Source organism: Candoia aspera, chromosome 4 (assembly GCF_035149785.1).
Source record: "Candoia aspera isolate rCanAsp1 chromosome 4, rCanAsp1.hap2, whole genome shotgun sequence".
Lineage (NCBI taxonomy): Eukaryota > Metazoa > Chordata > Lepidosauria > Squamata > Boidae > Candoia > Candoia aspera.
In genome coordinates, this window is record NC_086156.1 from 50,404,713 (window position 1) to 50,430,080 (window position 25,368).

Below are 25,368 nucleotides of genomic sequence, written 5' to 3' on the forward strand. Positions count from 1 at the left end.
CTAATGTACTCGCATTTGAATTACAGCTTTTCCTTGTGCTTTTAAAAGGAAAAGGAAAACAAAATTGTGAGTCATGCAGCAAAAGCAATCGAGTACATACAGTCCCTTTGTAGAGATCTGTGTATTGACAGACAACACAGTAATGTTTTTTATCATGTTAAAGATGGGAACACAATAATTTAACATTATTGTTCTACGATTATACATTACCGTGTTTTATTTTGATGGGTAAGTATTGTAACCATTATGTTGGATCCATACTAAATTAACTGAACCTGGATCCTATTAAATAACCTGGACAAAAGAGCTATGATGGGTCTAATACATGTCAATGAGGAAAACCTTCAAATTAATTTGTATTTGATTTATTGCCTTGGTATAGGAGATTTATTTATATTCCACTTTTTAAAAAATATGGACTATACATTCAAAACAAAAATATTACAGTTATGTTGGTAAACACATAAGGTTTGCTATTCAAATCATTTTGGTTGACTGAAAAAATATTGCAGAAAAGAACCCTATCATTTTTTAATTTAGATTCACATAGACTTTATTTAAAAAAAAAAAAGCCCACCAGAAGAAACAAATCCAAAGGCATTGTATGGAAATGCTAAACGTGGTAACATAGCACTGAAAAAAACAAGTGCACATTAACACTGACACAATATATAACCTAACCTGCCTATAAGTGCGGGCTAATTAAACCAAAAATTAACCCATCTCCTCTTAAACAATTCAGCTGAGAAAAGAATTAATGCTAGAGGAAGAGGCTGTAGTCCATCTACCTAAAGTAGTTTATCTCCAGTTTGGTCAAACTGTTTCACACATATTTTAGTTTAATTTTGTTTCTTAAAGTTAAAGAAAAATATATTTTGACTATAATCTCAAGAAAGATGAGTTTTACAGGAAGGAGCCTAAATAGAGTTAAGTGCTTGCAGTCTATCGATTGTACCTTACTGTACTAAAAAAAAAAAATCACTTTCAATTATGCATATACAAAGCCATTATAATCTATCTATGACTCATATTTCCCGCACATAAAATATGGGCAAGCTTGTACTTACAGCATGGCAATGATTAATTCATTGATGGTAAAAAATTGGAAGTAATTGAGCAACTGAAAATTGCATAATGTGAAAATATATAAATTAAAAGATACAAATATAATGGTTTCTATAGAAGTTATCATTTATTTATCATTTATACGCATTCCCCAAATTGCTGTATTATTTTAAAAAGTACAGTAACAGAATTTCAGTATGAAAACCTTCAACTAATTAATAATACGAGCAGACTTTTTTCCTAGTTCATGGTACTCACCCACCACGTCATTTTTTTTCAGAAGGGGTTTAAATTAATGCAATATTTCATAAAACATTAATAATTTCTTGTAATGCACTTCTTTCCAACAACTTAAAATATTTTCAGAAGTAAATGATACTTAAAAAGCACATTTGCTGCAAAGGTTCCCACTCAAAAACTCTTATTTCTTTTAGGAAGTTGGTTTTCTTTATTATTCCACTCACTTCATTATTTCTTTTACTACAAATATTCCAACCATTTTAACTGGGGCCAATGAAAAATGGTAAAATCCATTTATATAAAGTGAACCAGATCTGTTTGTACACATAGAATCTTAACTTCTAGATGCATGAATTTGTCATTTTAAATCTTTAAATCATTATAATTTCATGTTTAATATTTTATAGTTACCTATTAAAAATTATATGCATACCAAAGAATATATGCTATTACAAGTAATGTGTCTCACTGAGTAAAATAATTACAAGAACCAATGACTTATGGGATCTTATAATTATTTACAGTGATAGTGTCTACATAAGTCATGATAGTTAAATGGTTTCATAAACTGTTTAAGAAATAACTGGCTAGTATTACTATAGAAAATTCCATTAGGATGTTCTGAATCTGATCCATCAATATTTCTCATATATTATATAGATTTTTATTTTAGAACGTTCACTCCTTTGGCATGTAAATATTGCATGATCCCATGTTAAAAAAAGAATACTCTTTTTCTGCAAAATATTTCTAAGACTGTTCCTTATTAAACTAAGCTTTTGGCCTAGATAGCTGATGAGCAATGGAAAATACACAATTTGATACATTCAGCTAGGTCACAGGAGATCAGGTTCTCTAGTCAATGAGAAAAACTGCTGAAGTTCCACTTGACGACTGAATTTTTCATTTATTGTTTGAAAATGTGTTTAGTGTTTTCATATATATACAATATACAGCAAGTAAAATGGTATTTGCAGGGTCAATTAACCATTGGATACATTCTGTCACATATCACATATCACCAGCTACCCATTTTCTTGGATCTTTTGATACTTAGACTTTGATGAGATTTGGGTTCCAAACTCAGAATGTCCATGTTTTATTTTTGATTTCTGACTGTTTGTCCTCCACTGATATAAATGTAACTTTGTTTACTTCAGTTAACACTGGGACATTTCTGGAACTTTATATGATTACATTTTTTCCCCATGGATGCGAGAGTCCATAGACAAAAATAACCAATTCCTTACATAATTCTGTTCAAAATGGCAAATTCTTTTAAATATATATTCATATGTCAACAGAAATGTGAACACATGTTAACATGCTAGTTAAAAATACTGTGGCTTTTTTTTTTTTTTGCTACCTAGGGAAAATAACCATTTCAAAAGATAATTTGGGAAGAATAAATTCCACTATTTGCTTTAAATGGTATTTCTTTGATCAGCTTCAGCAGGTCATATCTATATATCTGTATATTCAGAGTTCAGAACAAGTTTGTAACATGCACAATACCACACTTGTGCATACACAAACACGAAATAACGTATTTCTATGCCAAAGACTTACTTTCAAGTATATGTAACTGGAACCTGAAAAATTTGCTTGTGTAATGAAATCTTATTTGGATCTCTCAGGTTAATTTTCATTAATGAAACAAATACATACAGAAATCAAGATACACATACACACTGTTCCAATCTATTAAAATGTTAAGCATTTTGCAGAATATTTGTAAGACAAACTTTTCCAAATTCTTGACATGTATGCTTTATATTTATGCAGCTTTCATAAACAAATCCATACCGAAGAATTTTATGTTCACACATAATGAATTTTTAATAAATCTATAGGCATGTAATTTTACCCATTAATATCACTAGGGGTTGTCCACTGTTTATTTTCTGCAAACACCAAAATAAAGATGCTGAATTATGTGAACTGAATGAACTTCTAAAACCTACATAGGCATAACATGAAAATACAACATTCATGTTTTTTTAATTAAATATCATGCATTTCTTTCACACTTAAAACAGCAACAATTCATAAATATGCTTATTTTATTATTTAATAGAGCTATTTTACAATATTTTATTAGTTAACACTCAGGAAATAAACATTACATTTTACAATTTAAATTGTTTTATACTGTCAAAAGTCAAACTGATTTACCTCTTGAAGAAGACTCAGACTTTTATCTATATTTTGTTTTCTCACAAGTTCTAAACATCTTTCATCTAGTTCTTATCTACTGTCCCTGCCCCCAGCAAAGCTTTACTTGAAACACATGTAAAATACCCAGCCGTTATTTTAATACTGCATAGCGTAGTATCACACACAGAATTTGAATAATGATACACCATGTTCCACAGTCAGCTTTTACCTTTGCTTTTTTTTTCCAGCAGCCATAGCCAATCATCGCTTCCCTTGTCCATTATGCTTCTTTATGGCAGACTGAGATGCTTCTTCATTAAGTAGCATTACAAAGGGAACACACCCGAAATCACAAGTGGAGCATGCTCTAACAGTGCTAATGCTACAGTTCTCAAGGTAACCAGGCTCATTTGAAAACAGAGAGCAAAGTCAATGTAAAATTAGTAATTTGCAAGCCTAATGGTGTACAGTAGCTTGCCTTTAAAAACAGTGTATAGTTTATTGTTTTGAATGGCAGTTAGAAAGTGATCTGAACCAAACAAAATTTAAAACACCAGTGTTATCATTGTTACAGTCTATCAGTGTTGTGTTTTTTAATGGATGAGCAATAGATAAGCTGTTCTAAATGAACACAAAGCAACATATTTCCCCTCCTGCTTTAATAAAGAAAATGGATAGTAGTAACACTGATGGATTTACAGCAAATGAAACAGTAAAAGCATTCAGTGAAGGAAATACTGCTTAACTTGTAACAGTTAGCTTAGCTTCATTGGATGGAATGGTACTTTTCCAAAAAGTTCTCAGCATGAACTTAGATATACAGGAGGTGACAAAATGAACCCATGCTTTATTTGTATCTAAACAAAGCATCTGACACAATCTGGACTCTCAGAATAAATGTACAGCATGATAGCAATGAAGTAATTGCAAGCAATGAACACTGCAGACAGCCTGCCAATGATTTCAGATACTTATATGAGATACAGTAAGCTTCACAGCCATCAGGCAATTTCTTCCATGACATCATAAGGATGCTAACCCAAATACACTACTTCTTACCAAATCAAAACACAGCTGTTTAGCACTAGGAATATCTGACAAACAATATGTGTTGTTTTACTAGACTTCTGTCAATCTTAAGTAAATGCTTCACTGACTTTTTTGGCATTTTAACTGGCATCTAGAAGCAGTGAGGGCAAATGAAATAACCACCACAATAATCACAATAACAAATATATGTTACCATTTTAATTTTAAATTAAAGGAACTATTTGAAGTTTCCCTACCACATGAAATCTAAGTCCAGAAGTTGTGGTGAAAAAGAGTATCAAATTTAACTTACTTATGTTAAAGAAGAAACACACCACTGCTATACATTAATATACTCTGAATCTTAACTGCAAGCAAATCAATGCTTCTCAGGCTGAAAACCACTTATCTCCAGAAAACTTGCCTGCCTGCCAGACAGCTTGAATGTTATTCCTAAATTATCTACCTTCTATTATTTACAAAACAATGAGTACAGATGCGTGAACTACCTTACATGCAGGATAGGGGTCTGGCACCTATAAAGCCTGGAGAAATGTGGCAAAGATCTTTAGCTCAGTTGGAAAACTTTTTACCTATGTTTGTCCTTAAAAAATAACTCAGTTTTTAAACACACGCATATATGAACCAAAAGTCATCTAAATTGTAAGCACATCTTTCCGAATATAACACCGAAGAACTCTGAACATTATCCGCCTACTAGTTATCTCAAGGAACAGCAATATACTGCTATTTCAAAGCCCCTCGGATATATGAGATGCTAAAACGCTCAGTGCGTCAGCCAGACTCCGATTCACTTAATAAGCCCCTTTTCCCTCCTCATGTGTCAGACCCACCCTGAGCTGATCAAATCGAGACACGCAGAGACACAGCAAATGGCTTCAAAGACAGAACAAGAAAGCATAGGCTGCTACAAATGGTATAGAAACATAACACGCGGCAGACACGTAGAAATGGGTAGTTGGGGGCGGGAGGTGTCTTGGTTTTACCTTGAATGAACACACTGGATATGCCCCCCAGCGTCTTGATGTAATTTGGGGCTGCTTTGGCTGCAGACGAGGATGCTCTTACAATACGCCCGTTTTCCTGCAAGGCATGGTCTACTCCGCCTCCTCTTCCCCTCCTGGGCTGGAGAGCTGTTACTACGGGCACTTCGCGCTCTTTCTCCGGGGCTGCTGCCTGACTGCGCTTCTTTGTACCCGTCTGCGCTCTTCACTTCTTCCGCTGCATGGCTCTGATTCGGATCGTTATGGAGATTATTCTTTCCCTCTGCCTTCCTCAGACTTCTCTCGAGGTAGCGCTTATTGTCTCTTCCTAGATCCCGCCGTGCCGCCCCGTTCCTCTGTCCCCCCTCAGAGCCTTTCTTAATCCTCTGCCTTGGCTTCTCGGATCCCCGCAAAGTCTCCCCTCCGCTTCTGTCTCCACCCGGTTTCCTCGCCCCTCTCCTTTGCCTCTAGTCCTGTTCGCTTCCCACCCTCTGGCCCAACCCTTTGGCAGTGCGTGGCTGGCTGGGTCTCGCTTCCCTTCCGCCGCCCTGTCTCCTCACTTCACTACTGCCTGCTTGCGAGCCCCGGTTCTGCTTCTTCTTCTTCCTCCTCTCCCTCAGCCTCGCCTCTCCCCGCCCACACGGCGGACCAGAGGCAACGTGCTTGTCGCTCTCCCACCTCGCCGGCCCGGCGCTCTTTGCTCTCAGCGCCTCTTCCGCGCCCGCTCATTCTGCCGGAGCAGCGGCGACAGGAACAGGAGCGTGCCAGCTGCTGACTCCGCCGCTGTCGGGACGGACGGACGGCCTCCTTTTCTGTTAACTCCACAACCGGAGGTACACATGGCAAGGCTAGCTCCTGCCTGCCTGCCCGCCTCATAAATGTGTGTGTGTGTTTTTGGCGGCACGTTGTGTCATGCATTCGTCGTGCCCCCCTCCCGCCCCGCACACGCGCCCGCCCATCCTCAGCCTGAAGCTGAGACACAAAACGTATGAACAACACTAATCAGAAGAAGGTCCATTAATCTCTGCAGTTCCTTCTGCACTTCTAAGGCTCCGTCCTCTCTTCCTCGTCCATCCCACAAATCTTGAAATCCTTCTACAACCGAAACATTAAAGCAGAATGTTTGTTTTAAATGTATTGTTTCCTCTTCCTCTTCCTCTTGTCCAAATAAAATTTCATTGTATTTCCTTCGATTCAGCTGAATTTTAAGCAAGTGTGGTGGGGGAGGGGAGGACAGTCACCATCCTTTTTCATTGGGAGAGATTATATTTTCTAAATGTTTCCTATTTAAAATGCAGAATTATGTTTTAAAAGGTAGCAGCCCACAGATTAAAACCCTTGAGTTCCATGGTGTTGCTTGTATGTGAACCTGAGAGATGCAAGATCCTTAGGTTCATTAGTGTGTAATCTCTTTTAAATGATAAATAAACATCAAATAGAATATGTGGAATACTGATCTAGGGGAAATTTAAGAGCTACCAAACAGCAGTGCAATTCTACAGCACATTTAGTTCTTAAGTTTGGTCTTGCAATTTGATCTAATCAGTCTTTTCACGCTCTGACCTAGGAGCAACTTGTATTAATCTTGTTTCTTTAAGTGTTTTGCAGTGCACTAAATTTGCTAAACAAACAATATAGAAAAATGATAACTGATGATCATGTTTTTAATACATAAATGCATCATTCTTTTGCCCAACTGAATAATCTGGGAGTGCTTATTCTGTAGCCAGCCAAGGGAAGGGCATTCACCTCTTTTTGCTAGGTAGATATTAATATGTAACAAAATTATAGCTGTGCAGCCCCAGTTCTAATTGCTATGGATCATTTACAGAAAGCCCAGCAAGCCAGCTGCTGGAAGAACACATGTTTAAGTGAATGCCTTGTCACACCATCACACCCCACTACAGCAATCTGAAAGGAGATAGAAATAATAACTGCGGTCATTGGCATTCAATGATTTTATCATGTGAGTGATAAATAGAAAGCAAGCATAAAGTATGAACACATTTTTCTTCTCTTTTGATGAGATGATTACTTAAAAGTAATAATACAGTGTAGCATATTAAGTAAATTGTGTGCGTTCATGTATATGGTATGGAGGATCATAGTTTCTCAGAACTGACATAAGTCAACTACTTTATACAGTCTTTTTTTTAAAAAAAGAACCCTAGAATATCCCTGGGGGATCCTTAGAAATCAACACCTGCTTTTTAGGCAGATTTCTGAAATCATGACCCCCAATCGGTTGTGCATTAGCAGATCCTTGGTATACACCTCTAGTGATTGGAGGCATTCAGCCAGTAATACCAAAAGCTGCCAGCATTAATGTACCTCCTGAAAGGGTTTGTTCTTATTAGTGTTTGGCAACAAAGAAGCAGCCATAAATAAGACTTGCCTATATTGAATTGCTCTTTATTATATGGAGTGTTACTCTTTTAGTTTTATTACAAAATAGTCTTATTTTATTTTTAAATTTCATTTCTACCACCTGTTTTCAGTGCCAATGTGATAGTTGCAGTGTGCAGAATAATATTAAACGAGGCAGCAAGAGCAGAAAGTGTATTTTTCTCACCAGTGGTTCCTACTATGAGCAGTATGAAAAAGCTTCCACAGCAGAAGGAGTAGTTTATAGCTCCCTCAAGTGCTGGTATTTTAATCTAAAAAATTAACCTGACCTGAGACAATGCATCGGCAATAGAAATTCTCAGATTTAATTCCTGGCATCTCCACTTCAGGATGGAAAAGTTCCTGACAGGGACTACTATTCAAGCAGATAATTTTAGACTACAAGAACCAATGATATGACTCAATATAAGGCAGTTTCCTATATCCTTAGATATTGAATTCAGCCATATGAAAGATAGAGGACTCATGGAGACACCAATTTGTATGAAGGATAGTTGTGAGTTCCTTCAAGCTATTTCAAGAGGAACACATAGTAGTTGAAGATAAAGACCATAGTCAATTGTTTTATGTTCCAAAAGAATATGAACAGCGCTCAGAAATAGCCTCAGAAACAGAACTGCGTAACAGTTTAACATTTTATTAGCAACTTGGCAAAGCTACAAGTTACACAGTGAGATTTATTTATTTTTAATTTACTCAAGGAACTGGTATTTCACCAGGCATATATATATGCTCTCTCTCACACACAACTTTTCCTAATCTAAATCACCCAAGCTATTATTATATGTCTATGTTTCCCTTCTTCAAGGAAGGGATAAAAAAGCACAGGAAAACGATTTGCCACCTCCTTGCTTGATCAAATTACCAAGGTTTTTCCTCTCTGCAGATGAAGAAGATCAAGCTCAGATCTTCAAGCAGAAAATATAGTTGAGCTACCAGCTCATAAGGTTTCCTTGGTAGAAATTCACCATTAGAGTGAATTTCTTGGTAGAAATTCCTTGGTAGAAATTCACCATTAGAGTCAAGTTACTAATTAGACAAAACTAATTGAAAATATTCAAGAAGCAAGTTACAAATCTCTGGAAATATAGAGAAATTCAAGTCTATAGTCTGTAATAATTCATCCAAAATAAATAAATATTTAAGAGAAAATCTTAGGGTTATAGTATTGTAATTATAATTTTAAAATTCAAAATAATTACAAATCATAACATGTATCAGAAGATTAAGTATGGGAGTACCTATAGTCTTGCACCACCATAAGGAATTATCATAAAACCTGATAAAGCAACCTTTTTAGCTTCACCCAGAAAAGACTGATGTTTTTAGTGTAACCTGAGGTGGTACTGTTTGACTTTGGTGTTATTTAAATTAGGAAAAGAACTAGTGAAGAGAAAGAGAATGGAAGGGCTCTAAAATGATGAAAGGGTCAAACACAGTTACAGGATGGGAAAGGGTGAAAATATGAAATTGAAAAAGCTAATAGGGCAATTTCACTGTGAAAATGCAAATTTATGTGTTTTAGATTGAATGTTAAAAAGTTGCTCACCGTTCATGACTGTAATATATAGCAAATATATAGCAAACCATGATGATGATAAAATGACAACCCAAGCATGATGGTAGGTAAAGGTAAAGGTTTCCCTTGACATTAGGTCCAGTCGTGTCCGACTCTAGGGGGCGGTGCTCATCTCCGTTTCAAAGCCGAAGAGCTGGCGTTTGTCCGTAGACACTTCCGTGGTCATGTGGCCGGCATGACTACACGGAACGCCGCTACCTGCCCGCCGAAGTGGTACCTATTAATCTACTCACATTTGCATGTTTTTGAACTGCTAGGTTGGCAGGAGCTGGGACTAGCAACGGGAGCTCATCCCGTCACACGGATTTGAACCGCCGACCTTCCGATCGGCAAGCTCAGCAGCCCAGTGGTTTAACCCACAGCGCCACCACGCCCAGCATGATGGTATAATCATGCAAATGCCATGATTATGAACTTGTGACAGGACATCATAAGTCATTGGCATGTGTGTGATTATGATATAATTCATGTATTGTCATTTGCTCTTGTACCCTCTGTGAATGCCCATGATTATGTTCATGTACAATATACAAATAGTATAAAGTGAGTCATGGTGAGATATCCTGGAACTGGAATTCTGCAGTCTAAAACCTGTAATCGGAGCTTATATAGTATTTTTGTAGATTTTTATACAAAAGTGAGTTTGGGTTAACTCTTATTATTTCATTGTACAGTTTTGTGCTACTTCATCTGTTAAATAAAGCCATTTATTTTATTTTTATTGACCTTTCTGACTTAAATCATCTTGGGAACTTAATCTAGCTTAGAATCTTGAGCCAACCAACCAGCCAACATGCCAATAAACCAAACAATACATTTTAAAAAAAATCTAATTACAATGTAAACCATTGACAAGGTTGCTTCTTTAAAATTTGGTCCAGACAAGATTTTACTGTGTTACTAGAAAATGTCCAGGGACCCAAAGAAGGAGTAATTTAAAGCTACTGAAAGGACATACACCATAAATTATTTTTGTTTCACTATTATTTAAAAATGACTTTGATATCTGATGAAGTAAACTGCTGCCCATACAAGCATCTGTCACAATACATTTCTTAATATTTGCTGATTGATTTGTAAAACCACCTTTATCCATCCTCTTCTACCCCAATAGAGTGCACAATAGAGTGGCTTACAGCCAACAATAAAGAACTCAGATCAGAATATAATAACATAAATAGCTCAAGCTCTACCCCAAACCAGCTGAGAAACTCATTTGTAACTAAGGAAGAATATATTATTGAATAATAACTCTATGTACAGTATATCTCTAGACAGACACATGTAAGGCTGTTCCAGATGTTATGGGAAAGTACTATCCACCGGAAAAGAATGCCAGAATAAATTGTAGTGCCCCCTTTGCCTATTCTTGAAATACAACAGTAATGGGGCTGGTAAGCAATGCTAGCCTTATGCACTTAATACAGCCAAGTTAAGAAAGGTTTTGTGGATTTCTCTGGCTACGTTTACTCTTCCCCGTTCTAGTGGGAAAACAGCCAACAATAATCTTTTCTAACATGGAATGGAGAAGAATTGGGCAAGTGTAGGCAAATGCTTAGAACAGAGGGGTTGATTACCTATCAGGTTGCCTGACTAACAGGTTGCAGTTGTGGAGGGGTAAAGCAAGAGAGACCGTCCCCAATGCACAACATCTCCCCTGAGCCTGGGACCTGTCACTTTGGCTATTTCTGCATATAGATCTAGTGTTCTTCTGTAAGCAGTAAATCCATGTTCAAAAATACCCCAGGTATTGCATAAGAGCATCAAGCTTTTGCTTAAAATGTTTAATGTAAAAATATAGCACTATATTTTTACATTAAACATTTTAGCACTAAGTTTTGTTTATAAAGTACAGGCATAGGGCTGGAAAAGCACTATGGAAAGTGTTGGTCGAGCATTATGTTAGCAGGTGTTGTAGAAGACAGGTGTCCAGTATCTCCTGCAGTCAAAATAGGTCTGGAGGGCAGTTCCAGCAAGTGAAGGGGAAGAGATGTGCCCACTGCAGCCAAAAGTGGTGGCTCGGCAGATCCTAATCCCTAAGTGTGGCAGCAATTACATTCTTGGTGAAATACACCAGGTCGAAGGCCAAAACTGTGTTGGGAGACAAGGGGAAATACTAAAATTCTCTGGAACAGCCAACAATTTGTTTGTTTGTTTGTTAATTTATATCACTGCCCATCTTCCCCAACAGGGGACTCTGGGCGGTTTACAATAAATAAATTACTTTAAGTTGCCTCAGCTCTGAGCTGGAGATGAGATAGAGGCAATGTCATGAGGATATGGTAGAAAAAAGCAGTTACCATGCCATGTTCATGCTGCAATTAGGGGAATGTAAGGAACAGCCTATGGTGTGGGCATATCACTGGTTTCATATTTTGGATACAAAATAATATGATGTGTTGATACTGGCTTTATATATTGTAGCTAATAAAGGATGCATAACTGTGGGGAAAGTCTCAAGTCTGCAATATGGGAAGCAATTATAATTTGCACACAGAGAGGGTACGGAATCAACTGTGTCGTATTATGTGACGGAAATACACTCTGGTGGTCTTTAGAATGTACTGGATTATTCTGGCAAGAAAATACCATTTGCATAAATATGAGAACTCCACATGAGTTGTCAGGGAAACAGTCCCATGCTTTCGAACAGAACCATGGTGAACCATCTAGTTCAATAATGTCTTCAAAGCAGCTTTACAGTGTTTATCTGTTTGCTTATTTATTTATGTAACCATTTTCAGCACAGCCAATTTGAATGACTCTAAGCAGCACACAATCTACAATATCGATAGAAAACATAAATAACTAATACCCTTCAAGTTCCCACAAGTAGCAACCCAATCAACCCCCATATAAAAATATAATCCTCAACAGCCATCCAATCACTGCTGGATTATGTGTCAGACATCTACTTATAGTAAAGGTCTTTTCTGCTTTCTGGAATGTGAGCAAAGTTTCAGGGTGCACTGCAAGGCTGTCATAGACCTCTTCTCCCCATCTCAAGTCAAGTTAACACAAAACCAGATTATCATGCAAATCTGGAATAACAGTCTCTTACCAATCATCCTGCTTTTTTGGAGTATGCAAATAGCAACAATGGAGCTTTTCTTTATGCACTGACATAAAGAATTGAAAAGATAGTTTTAAAAAACATTTGGAAACTCAGAAAAACCAGCAATTCATTAGAATAATATCAGAGTTTAAAAGATGAAAAGGATTTGACTTTTGCTACTACTTTTTATTTTTGCTAGACCTAATTAGTCACTGCTACACAAAAGCCTGGGACTCTTGATTCTTACTGTGTTTATGGGTCAGCAATTATTTCTCACTACAGAAGATTATGAAAGTTTCCTACTTTCTGAAAAAAACAAAGATATCCTTCTCTAGTATGTATATAGTGTACAGTATGTATGTATGTATGTATGTATGTATGTATGTATGTCAATCATTCCTAGACTAAAAATGCTAAAAAGCAAGAAAAAGCCTTTCTTATAAAATGGAGAAAATAATGTATCTCCACTTTATGTATGGGGTATATGTTTAGCCCCATACTTTAGCTCCTGGAACGACTAGAGACGGAGACTCTTTTTTTAAAATAGAGATAGAATTTTTAAATTCAGAGATAGGAATCAAAGAATTTTGGGTCATAGCGGGGCCAATGGCTCCTTTGACCATGAACAGGTATAGTCATGCATATTTTATGTCTTAATATAGTAAATGAACTTAGCCAGTTGTGATTTAGACAAAAGCCATGGTTAAACAAACCAAGGCTCAGTTTAGTTAGTGAACCAGGTTCTCATGGTATAATTCAGAAAGATTCCTGCTGAAACAGCATCACATATTATTTTTATTCATTTTATTCAAGCAAGTGAATAGTTGGCCCTCCCCAAAATTATCAGAATATCCCAGCCACACATCTACAGCCTCTGCAACTTACATTGTGGAGAATCACCAAAACAAGTGAATTTTTAAGATTCCGTAAGTCTGTTTGCTATTGCATTGCTATTTAGGGCTAGCATGCCTACTTTTCTAACGTGTATGATTTGATTCTGCTTTATGTGAACAAAGCGTAGTTCATCTCTAAACTGTCAAGTATGGAAATGAGTTTTCCATTTGGATTGCTTTAGAGCATAGCAGCAAAGATTTTACAACATCTCAGGATTTAGCTTCCAAAGAGATTTAAATATTGCAGTTTGGGATAACTATATAAATAAGTAATTATAACATTTACCAGCCAATCTCATTATCAGATAGTCAATTTAGAGAAAGTGAAGCTGTACAGAAAAATTTCATCCTTATGTTTCCTTTTACTGGTGAAAAGTCAGGTACAGATTTAGATACATTGTATGACTGAAAGACTGAAAGAGAAATACAAATGTACGTTTTCTCTCTCTCTCTGATACACACAGAGAGAAAGAGAGAAAATAATTCTGGGCTTAATCACAAATCAGAATCTTGTACTGAATCTAGATTTAAATAATTACACCTAGGTTATGTGAAATGTTAGTATTATTTTTTTCTTTTTTAATCCATTCAGTTGTGTCCGATTCTCAGAGACAGCCCGGACAAGTCCCTGCAGTTTTTTGGCAAGGTTTCTCAGAAGCGGTTTGCTATGGCCTTCTTCCCAGAGCTGAGAGAAAGTGGCTGGCCCAAGGTCACCCAGCTGGCTTTGTCTGTTCTATTTATTATCTTACAGGGTGATGCTAATAATTATTCAAATATTCACTGATAAATTCTCTGACAATGTACATGCTATTTTTTTTTCTTGCCATTTACTCATGTCCAATTCTTGGCGACTGCCTGGACTAGTCCCTGCGGCTTTCTTGGCAAGATTTCAGGAGTGGTTTGCCATTGCCTCCTTCCTAGGGCTGAGAGAGAGTAACTGGCCCAGGGTCACCTGGCTGGCTTTGTCCCTGAGGAGGGACTAGAATTCATGGTCTCCCAGTTTCTAGATCTAAACAAGCTTACCCAATACCCTTAGTTGAAAAGATGGAATATATTAAATAATTTGATGGGATTATGTATCACATGTAGTTTGCTCCCAAATTTGCTTAATGATACTTTTTTGTTAAGATCCATGGAGATTTTTTTTAAAATAATAGTTTATTGATTAATTAAAAATACCCTATTACCCTAGTAATACCCCAAGGGCATTGGGTAGGCTTGTTTAGATATTCTTCCTGTTGTGCTCAATGTCTCACAAATATACTGTATATGTATGAAACTGATTTGACAACCCCTCCCATGGAGTTCTAGATGGCTGTTAATGTTAGACTACCACTCTCATCAGATTTTGAAAAGTTATTTTATTTTAAAGAAGAAAATGACACAAGGGGTAAAATTCTCGGATGCTACTTACCATCTAAATACCAATAAAAAGGTAGACATTTTAAGGATGATCAAATATTTTCTCATTCATAAAACCACTATTTCTTAGACTCAATTTGACAGCAACAATCTATGAAAACCTTTGAGTGCTATAAACAATATATAACTAAGAAGTGTACTACCTTATCTTCAAATCAGAGTCTACCAATCATTTTACACTTAATCTAAGATGAAGTGTGAACTCTTAAAAATTCATTACTCATATAATGATACATTCAACTCAACGCATTAAATTAAACATGATCCATTATTGGTCCATTTGTTTAGCAAAATGTCAAACAAACATACTCATCATTGCAATTCTTGAACAAGTCAAAATCTATTCATTAAAGGCAGAGAGGAAAGGGACTAATGTATTTTCCCCAACTGTACTAATGTACTACTGAAATATCTTTGTTGTTTGCTCCTTAAGGTATTATTAACTATTATTGCAAAAAATAGCATTGAGTTTTGTCCAAAGAGCTGTAACATCTTGGTATAAAACCTATACTTATGCTTTCTAAAACTATCAATGTATAAGACACTAGAGGAATGGGACATGTATGCATTGTGCTAGAGAATGTTTATCGCTTGTAGTTGCCTACATTATTGTACTGATAAAGATGCTACTAAACAGGGTTTGGGTCTACAGCACCCTCAACTTTTAGTCCTTTTCTCAGTAATCAGCTAAAGGATCATCTGATTGGCACTCTTCTGTGAAAGGGAAGTAGGGAAATCCCTAGTCTGATCTTCAGTGACTCATCTAAAGTACCACCCTAACCTATCTGACCCTTTCATTGCTCAGAAGCCATTCTTGCTTGCTGGTGCTTTTCTCTAAGAAGCATATTATCCCAGTGGATAGCTTGGATGTACCTTCAAGGAATGAAAAGAATCTTGAAATAAATAGAAAAAAAAAATGAACATGACAAGAATATTGGACTAAATGCTTTCCTGAGTGCTATGAAATATGATTAAAAGTTTATCCTGTATATTCATCACTATATACTAATAATCATAGCATCATGTACCATTATAAACATGTGAATGGACTATCCCAGATTAACAGAAGTATTTCATCTTATGTCATACACCATACTTTCAAAACCAAGTCATTCCTGTGGATGCTTGCTAATCACCAAATGTGTTCAAGTGGTATGTAAAGAGAACAAAAAAAAATGCAAACATAACTAACCATTGATTGACACAGATAATTCATTTTTAAGACTGAGGTTGTATAATATCTATTTGGGTCCAGAAATGGACTCACTTCTTTTAGGAAGAAATGAAGTTATCCTATTCTTTAGGTAGCCATTCAAGAGATTCAGTGTACCAGATGTGCCATGTCACTAGGTCCTATAGATCCCAACAAAAGATAGATTTGATTAGGATATTTTCAGCTGTTCCTACTGTTTCCCTTATACAAGTTGCCACAAGATCATGTTGATGTTAGTCTATTGCAGGGGAGTTCCCACAAGAATGAACCATTCCTAATCTCAAAATTGGATCTGTTCAAGACAAAATGACAGTGGAAGAAAGGCACAATACTGTACATTAAAGACAGTGCACAGAGGGAGTAATATTTAGCTTCTGCTGCTATTGGGCTCTCCAACTTTATTGCCAAGCAACCTTGTTTATCACTCAGTGCCCTCACAATAACACATTTCCTTTATCTTTAATTGCCTCAAAATTTTCTCCAGCTGTCGCCTCCCTCACCCAACTTTGTCTTTGCTATCTGACATATTTAAATTTTCCCTTTGTTTTGTAATCTACATTTTTTCACACCCTAAAATTACAGCCCTTTCAAGGCTCAAGTCCTTCCATTCAAATAGCAGAACATGGTACAATTTTAGCATCATATAATTTCCTCTGTAATTGCTAAATCATTTTCTTCCTCTTCCTCCCACCCTATTTAATAGGAAGAGAGAGAGAGAGAGAAATAGGAAGGAAGAAAGAAACATTAGAAGAATCAAAACTGATTCTTTAGGAGATTTAATAAGGTAAAGATGGACCTGCCTAGTTTTTGATTATGACACAGAATCACAGAACTATAAAACTATCCCAGTTATGTATACAATTTCAATCTACTCTTCCCATTTAGTAAATCTTAAATTTGCTAGACTTACAGATCATTGTAAATTCCTAAGTGCAAAACTATTTCATGTGCATCAATGAAATTCTCAAATAAAATGCAACAAAAATAGCAATATGAAACCATTTAGGGCATTTTTAAAAATTCACTAATTGTGACTTTGGGGATAAGGGTGGGTAGAAACTGACGTTTATCAAACGACAACTAACAAATTTTCAGTCTTTTGCACTGCAAATGTTTTGTCATAATGGATTTTCATCTTAATGCTCCAATTTCATTTGTAACATTCTTTCAAACTGAATAACACTAATGACTTCCAGTATTATTTACATGCTTCCTTAATTATAAGGTTCTGCATCTCACTCATAACATGTACTCCCTCCCTCTCCTTCTCTCAGTGTTGGTTTAGATTCAAGGCAAATTTATTTTAGCTTTCTGTTATGTAAAAGCTCATGATGAATTAGCCCAGATTAACACCTCTTTATAATGCACATGCAGTCTGAGTCTCAAACAGAGTTGTAAATTAAGGAAAGGGAGAAGTAAAAATGGGTACCTTTTTCCTGAAAAAAGTTGGGGTGTGTGACAAGCAAATACAGAGATAAATCAAGTATCTTTAAAACTGTATATGTGCAAATTTCATTGGGAACAAATATATAGCAAATAGCTTCTTAAGAAAATTAGAATTTTTTAATTTTTATTTTATTTTAATCCCAACTTATTTTTTTTTAATAAATAACTCAAAGCAGTGAACATACCTAAGACTCCTTCCTCCTCCTATTTTCCCCGCAACAGCAACCCTGTGAGGTGAGTTGGGCTGAGAGAGAAAGACTAAGGCAGGACCAGAACTTTCAGTCTCCTGGTTTCTAGCCTGTTGCCTTAACCACTAGACCAAACTGGCTCTTTTTTGGCAATATCTGAAATTATCTCTTTTAATTTTGTCCTGAGAGTTTTCTTAAGAATGATTGTTAGCTATTTAGATATGGTAACAAAAAAAACCCCCAACAAGTTTTTGGTGAATTGAGAATAATCCTTGCATTCAAAGTCTCATTGGACATTCATGTCAGCTCAGACTCTTGTTCATATTTAGAGGGATCACTGCACACCCTCCAAAAACATACCATTGGTATTAAAACCAGCTTTGTTCTAGGGAGCTAGGAAAAGAGAGATGTTTTAAAGACCATATTGCAGCAAAAAATGTAAGATGGATAGTTAATTGAAGTATGTAATAATTTTTGATACAGTTTGGATCTATATTGAATTATGGGTGCTTCTTCAGAAAAAAAACCTTCTTATAAAATGAACAAACCAAATGCCTACTCATTTGCATAAAGCAATTTAATATGAAAAAATATTCCCTTTATAGAAGGGACTGTGTTGACTCTACCTATAGCTATTAAAGATAAGAAGCCTGTAAAGGGAGGGAGAGAGAGGTGGAAATACTATCTTGTCATTCCAAACATGGTTGGATTTTTTTTCCCTTTAAGATGTGGCACCTACTTTTTGGAACATCATTCCCCAGAGACTAGATTGGACTCAACCTTGTTGACCTTTCATAAGACCTTAAAGACATGGTTTTGTCACTTGGCCTGGGGAATATGGATGTGTGTCAGAGCCCAGGCAATGCTTAAGTTGATCTGTTGTTGGTGTTTATATTTTTATCAATGCTGTGGATTACATATGTATTTTTGGTTTTATTGTTTTATGAAATTTTTTAATGTTGCTTTAATTACTGCTAGCCACCCAGAGTCATGCATCTGACTTGGGTGGACACATAAATTGAGATAATAAAAGACAATAAAGATTTCATTCAGAATAGACAATTCTCTCACTTTTGCCTTTTCCCACTTTCACTTTCACACACTTCAAGTTTTCAAATGTTTCATGTCCTCTTTTATTAAGATGTATGTGAATACTGGCAAGTTAAAAAAATTAAATTGTTACCCATTTTAGCCAAGGTAGATGAGACTGGTCTAGAGTCTTGTGAAAGTGGCACTTGCTCTGGTACTTCCAGATGGTGAAAATTCTTCAGGGAGCCAAAAAGCCTGAACTTGGTACACATGTAGCTTCAAAACCCGAGTCACCATTGAGACATGAAATTTACCTCAGAAGAAAGGCCAGCAATTACATAGGAACTAACGCAAGCTGCACCGGGTTTGCTTTGGGGGAAGCTGATTACTTCAAGCAGCATCCAAAGCATTGATTTACATTTGCAGGATTGCAAGCTTCATTACCTTAATATACAATATTGCACTGCCTTCAGGAATATTTTGCTATGTTGCATTGTTTACATTTCATCAAGAAATGTTACACTATAAAATATTTGTCCTTCTGAAAATATATCCCCAAAGGTGGATTCATTCAATTATAATTGAGCCCTATGAGAACACTTAATGAGAAACAGCAATAACAAAAAGACATATTGGATAATAAAAGAAAGGAAAACACCTATTCTAAGAAAGCTACAAACTTTCAAGAAAGCCTATATCCTATTCTGTAAGTGCCTACTGACACCATTAGAGAAGGGAAAAAAATCATCTCAGTATTATCCATAATGTCCACAAAAGAGGAATTCCTTGTTTTGTCAGTGTATTATATCTGCCCCACCCATATTCGATCAAGGCATGTTTACAGGCATAAATAGGCTCATAAATAGGCTAACAGGCCTTCTTGAACCTCCTATACCTTCATGTAGCCTTCCATTCAGGTTCAGTGTAAAATCCTTCAGCTCAAATAACCAGGTTGGATAAATGCAACAATGGGCTCAGGGACTCATGGTATCCATCTCATGATGTCCATTCATGGAACACATGCATAAATCTATTCTGTTAAAAGAAAACTAATGCATGCAACTACAAGAACACTATACACATTTTTACTTTTATTGTATTTTTTTGCTACATAATTTAGTGGAAATCAATTTCTGTGCTTTATTCCTGGAAGCAATACTTCGTGCACGGTAGAAATCAGCTAACATACAAATACAAGTTTTCATTTATCATTTCATCATTTATGGCATAGAAAAGTTATATGTGAATAGATGCAATGCAAACATTCAATGGATAATGGAAAAGGCAAGAATTTCAAGAAAACATTAATTTTGACTATATTGATTGAACTAACAATTTCGACTGCATAGACCATAACAAATTGGGTGTCCCAGACCACTTAATCTGTATGCTGAAGAATTTGTATGTTGACCTGGTATATAATTCTTCCATCCCTTGACATACAGTGCCCCCCACGACATGCACGCGCACATGCATACACGCACACACTGCTGACAAGAAAAGAGGAGTGAGAAAAGAAGAGAAATTTTTACCCGTATAGGCAGGGCAGCTTGGAGATATTTTTCATCCTGAGGGAGAGTAGCAAATTTCTCTCACCTCTGATTCCCCACTAGATAATCCTTGGCCAATCACTACCTTTGAGTCCAAGCTGATTATTGTGAAGTGAAAAATGGAGTGTGGGGAAGCTTTTGCTCCTGAAGTAAAAGGAAAATGTAATGAAAGTTTTTTTTAAAGAAACAAAAGAAAAAGTAACTGTCATATTCTATATTGTATTAACATGTAAAATAGCCAGCTGTACTTTGTGGCCATTAAGTTTGTACAGTCACTGATGTGAACGTGTGCTAGGAAATAGATACACTCAGTAACCACTTGGACTTCATCTGATAAAGATCCTGGGTGTAAGCACCTTCCTGTAGACTGACACAAACTCCTATATTTTATTTATTTATTTATTTATTTATTTATTTATTTATTTATTTATTTATTTATTTATTTATTTATTTATTTATTTAACAGATTTATAAGACCGCCCAACTCACACATGGTGACTCCGGGTGGCTTATAGAATTAAAAACCATAAAAACACAATAGATACCTATAACACTTACCTGTGTTTGTATGAATCACAAACCATCCAAATACATTTTAGGTGAGCATGTTGTGTGAACTCAACTCATGTAGTTATGGTTCAATGTGTATTGCAAACTCAGAAAATGAAGTTAATTGAGTAAATGGTTCAGTTAGCGACTGGTAAAGTTAATTGAATATATGGTTCAGTTCACTGCTGTTAATCTGTTGTGTAAAAGCAAGAATACTAAAAATGCAAATTTTCAGAAAAGGCAATCTTCTCTTTTCATTTATTCCATTCAGAATGTCCACATGGTCATCAACATACATAATACCTATATATCTAATCTGGTGTTCTGTAGGTATGTTGGGACTGTAGCTTCCTAGCTATTCCACCATACCTGGATAGCACCATAATGAGAAAGGCAGATATACATACAGAAAGTCAATATAAATATTGACACAGAACCAAGCAACACTATTAAATTCAGTGGGACTGATCCCTAGGAAAGTGCTAGATAGCATTATAATCCAGAGAGGGCATGCTACGGACCCCTTCTGTTAAAGAGTTCCATCTGACGGAGTCACGGAAGCGTGCCTTCTCCACAGTAGCCCTGCACTTTGGGACACTCTCCCCCCAGAGGTGAGACAGACCCCTTCACTCCTGGACTTCCACAAAAAACTAAAGACCTGGTTTTGTCACCATGCCTGGGGCAGGAGGGAGAATAGTCACTCCTGGGGATGGCTAGCTCCCTAGAATGGCCCTGTTTTGCTTGCGGGTTTATACAGAACTGTTAGCCATCTGGTTTCCATCATATTTATATTTTATTATGTATTTATTCTATAGTTTTATATTGCATTGTTTTAATTGTGTCTTATTGTAAACCACCCAGAGTCCCTCCTTGGGGGGGGATGGGCAGTAATAAATTTGATTAATAATAATAACAACAACAACCTTTCAGCACAATCATATGCCCATCTAGCTGGGTAAACTGTCCCATTCAATAAAACTCAGTTTCAGTTGCAGAATAAATCTTCCTTCTTCTGGTTGCTGTGCCCTCATGAACATGAACATCAGGATCCTTCAAGTCTATTTCATTTAAAAACGCACATTCATACCAGTGGCCAGGATGTTAATATTGGATTAGTACACTACTGTGGGAGGGCCATGCATTATACTTCTGCACCCACAGCAATATCAGCTATATTCTGTGATTGGTTTTTTTTTAATTGAAAGCTTGGAATCTGAGTTAGACAATAAAACCCCTAAGAAGATAGACTGGAACCTGCAACTAATATTCTGCAACTGCATGTAACTTGTATGACACAGAGTAGATATGGCTACAGATATAGATGTGGAGAAAAACATGTACAGGCTGTCATTAGCATTTATTCAGGAAATTTAAAAAAAAAGCAGATTGATTCACTGGAATATGGACCGGTAGATTCTTAGGGTCCTTGGATATGCTCTGCCAGTTTAAAATTAGGTCCAGGCCTCCATGATCCCACCAACCTTGGCTAACCTCAGTTGCTAAGTCAGTTTAATACAAACCACACACATACCAAAAATACCCAAAACCCAACAACAGCAACAACTCCAAAACAATATATATTTTTGGGGTGGCGAAGCTCATAGGCTAGAGGGCAATCAGTTTCTTCATTGGAGGGAACTCTTAACACCCCTCTCAACAACTGAGTTTCAGCTGTCTTACTAGTCCTTTAAGAGGAATGTTGGTTTGAAAAGAGGATTTTTCCTTCCCTTCTGCTCTCAAGGCAGGAACAAGCACACAAAGTTATAGTCTGGGTTTTTACATTCCCTTTCCCCCCCCCCTTTCATATGGAGTGGAGGATGAAGGGATTTAGTTACCACAATGGAGTGCAAGTTGTGTGGTGTGGAAATGCTCTTACCATTAATTCCATTCCTGCATTCTGAAAATTATGCATTGCATATCCTAAAAAGTATGATTCAGCGTACAATCATAAGTAGAGGTGCAGAGGAAAGTACCTGGTTAAAAAAATGGTGACATATTATGCCAGTTTCCCAGCTCATAACTGGATTTTTAATACAGGAGAAATGGTGGCTTGATAGCCCTGCAACTTCACATTAAAAATGATCAGATCTTTTTCTCCTCTCCTCTCCTCTCCTCTCCTCTCCTCTCCTCTCCTCTCCTCTCCTCCCCTCCCCTCCCCTCCCCTCCCCTCCCCTCTCTCTTTCTCTCTGTCTCTCTTTTTTACAAACAATAAAATGCACATAACATGTACTGAAAACATGGATGGCAGAGGAGATGTGAGCAATTTATTTAATTTTTGGATATTTGAATACCAATTTTCTTGTACTGGTTAATGACCGCAATAAAGTTGTTTATACTGTATATTTAATTAATTTCCTTTTTGTCTGGAGTTGAAGAGAGATACATTTTTGTTGCTTTAGGATTGGCAGTAACTTGATGTGGCCCTGACTAAATAATGATGATGATAGTAATAATACTCTCTCATGGACCACCATTTTGCCATGGCACAGGGCCTGTTTGTCTCAATGATGAAGCATGTCCAAACATAATTCATTTTCAGTGGTGAACATACAAAGAATTCCATATGAGATCTGTCATTGGGGATCAACAAGAATGGCATCTGTGCTATGGATCCTGGCCACGAGTCAAATTGTGCCACAGGGCACAACAGGTAGGCAACCAGGGGGAGCAATTGCAAAGTGACTAGAAGAACCAGCAAAGCAAAATAAATGGTCAATTGAAGAAAATTAGCAATCATGAAATGCTATTTCAAGTCAAATTATAAAACTCGGGGATTTCAAAAGAGATTGTTTGATATTGGAAGCATAAATACCCTGACTCAGAAAGTGATGAACAGTGATTAATGGATCAACAAAGATTTATCCTTAGCACAAAGAGTTTTTATGAAAATTAAATTGCAAGAATTGGAAACTAGCCAAGAATGCTAATAGTATTAGTAACAACAAATGAATGAAAGTTTTGAAAAGCAATGTCAAAGTTTATTAACTCCTGAGACAGATAACAGTGATGATGAAAGACATGAAAACAGCAGAAGTATGATGAACATGAGCTGTCTGACAGACAGAACTGAAAGGAAAAATATTGGACATATGAAAGATTCAAACTACAGGGAAAGGCTTCCACCATTGATGAAGATGAATAGACAAGAACTATCAAAAATTCTGAAAGGTGCAAATTTGGTAGTAGAAAACATTGAAACAAACACATTGAAGGAAACTAATCAACTAATTTATAGCACAGCACCAGTGATAACATCAGATTGTGATAGAATGCTGTAAATAAAAAACAACAAAATCAATTGCCAAAAAGGAAAATTCGACTAGAAAGAAAGTTCAATAAATTACAAGTGATATAAGCAATCTGAAGAAATTAAAGAGAAAAAAATGAAAAATGAGAAGATCAAGGAAAGTTTACAGAAAGATAGAATATTGGTGCTAAGATGATTAAAGAAGTCTCAGAAGAAATAAAACAATGATTTATAGCTATTTCAAAGAAAATTGAATAATATGAAGGTAGAATGAATCAGTTTTTACAAAATCAGCAATTTTGAACAAATGTGTTTTATAAAGCTTTACTGGGAATGACTACAAACATAGATGCTTCCCTAATAAAGATAAGACGTTAAAATTTTTGAGTGACCTCTGGGATAATCCAGAAGAATATAATAAAAATGCAAAACGGATAAAAGAAATTGAGAAGAACATTGGCTCAGTCAAAATGGATGAAACAGTCATAACATCAGAAATAATTTAAAAAAACAAGCAAATAAGGTTAAGATTGACTGAAGTGCACCAGGAAAAGATGAAATACAGTACATGGATTCTGGTTTAAACATCTGATGATTCTCCAGGAAAGACTAGCTACTCAATCTTATTAAATATTAGAAATGGGAAAAGCTGAAGTATGCATCATGACTAAGAATATTCTTGATAATAAAAGATAGAGGCAAGGGTGAAATTGCAAGCAATTACAGACCAGTTACTTGTTTTCCAACAGTGTTTAGACTATATTAGCAAATGTGATTTTGAGTTACATATTCAAAAATTCTTTGTATACAGGTAACTGCCAAAATTCATAAAATTCAATCAGCAAAAGTTGCTGATTGATAAAATGCCACCAAAAAACTTCAAAAGGGAAAAAATGCCAACTTACAAATAGCTTGGACTGCCTATAAAAAGATGTCAGATTATTTCCTACATAGCTGGACAAGGAAATGTTTAGAAATATTTGGCGTTAGTGCAAACATCCAGAATTTTGCAAATGAAACTATGAAAAAATGGAAAACAACTCTGATGGTAAATCCATTGCTTTTTACCATGTCAGTGATACTCCTCATTCATATGTTGTACAGAATAAAACTTTCATAGGAACTATCAAAGCCAAGTGAAAAAAATACTCTACCCGTTAAAAATGGATGATTTCAAGCTCTTTGGATAAATCAAACAATGAAACACCCTCAGATGCTCTTTGGATAATTTTATTGCTTTATCTATCAATATTTGTTTGCATTTTATATTACTACTTTAAAGTTTATACTACTTGA

General features: G+C 36.1%; 1 protein-coding gene across 5 annotated transcripts in view; it reads right to left on the reverse strand.

The window, feature by feature from the left end:
* The window catches only part of ARPP21 (cAMP regulated phosphoprotein 21), a 140,722-nt gene extending 134,543 nt beyond the window's left edge, over nt 1-6,179 (reverse strand). For 3 of the 5 annotated variants that reach the window (XM_063304096.1, XM_063304095.1, XM_063304099.1), the window contains exon 1: nt 5,499-6,179. The gene's annotated coding sequence lies outside the window, so the exon portion shown is untranslated. The remainder of the gene's footprint in view (nt 1-5,498) is intronic. The other 2 variants (XM_063304098.1, XM_063304097.1) reach the window with 1 other exon arrangement.
* Between the last annotated feature and the right edge of the window lie 19,189 nt (nt 6,180-25,368).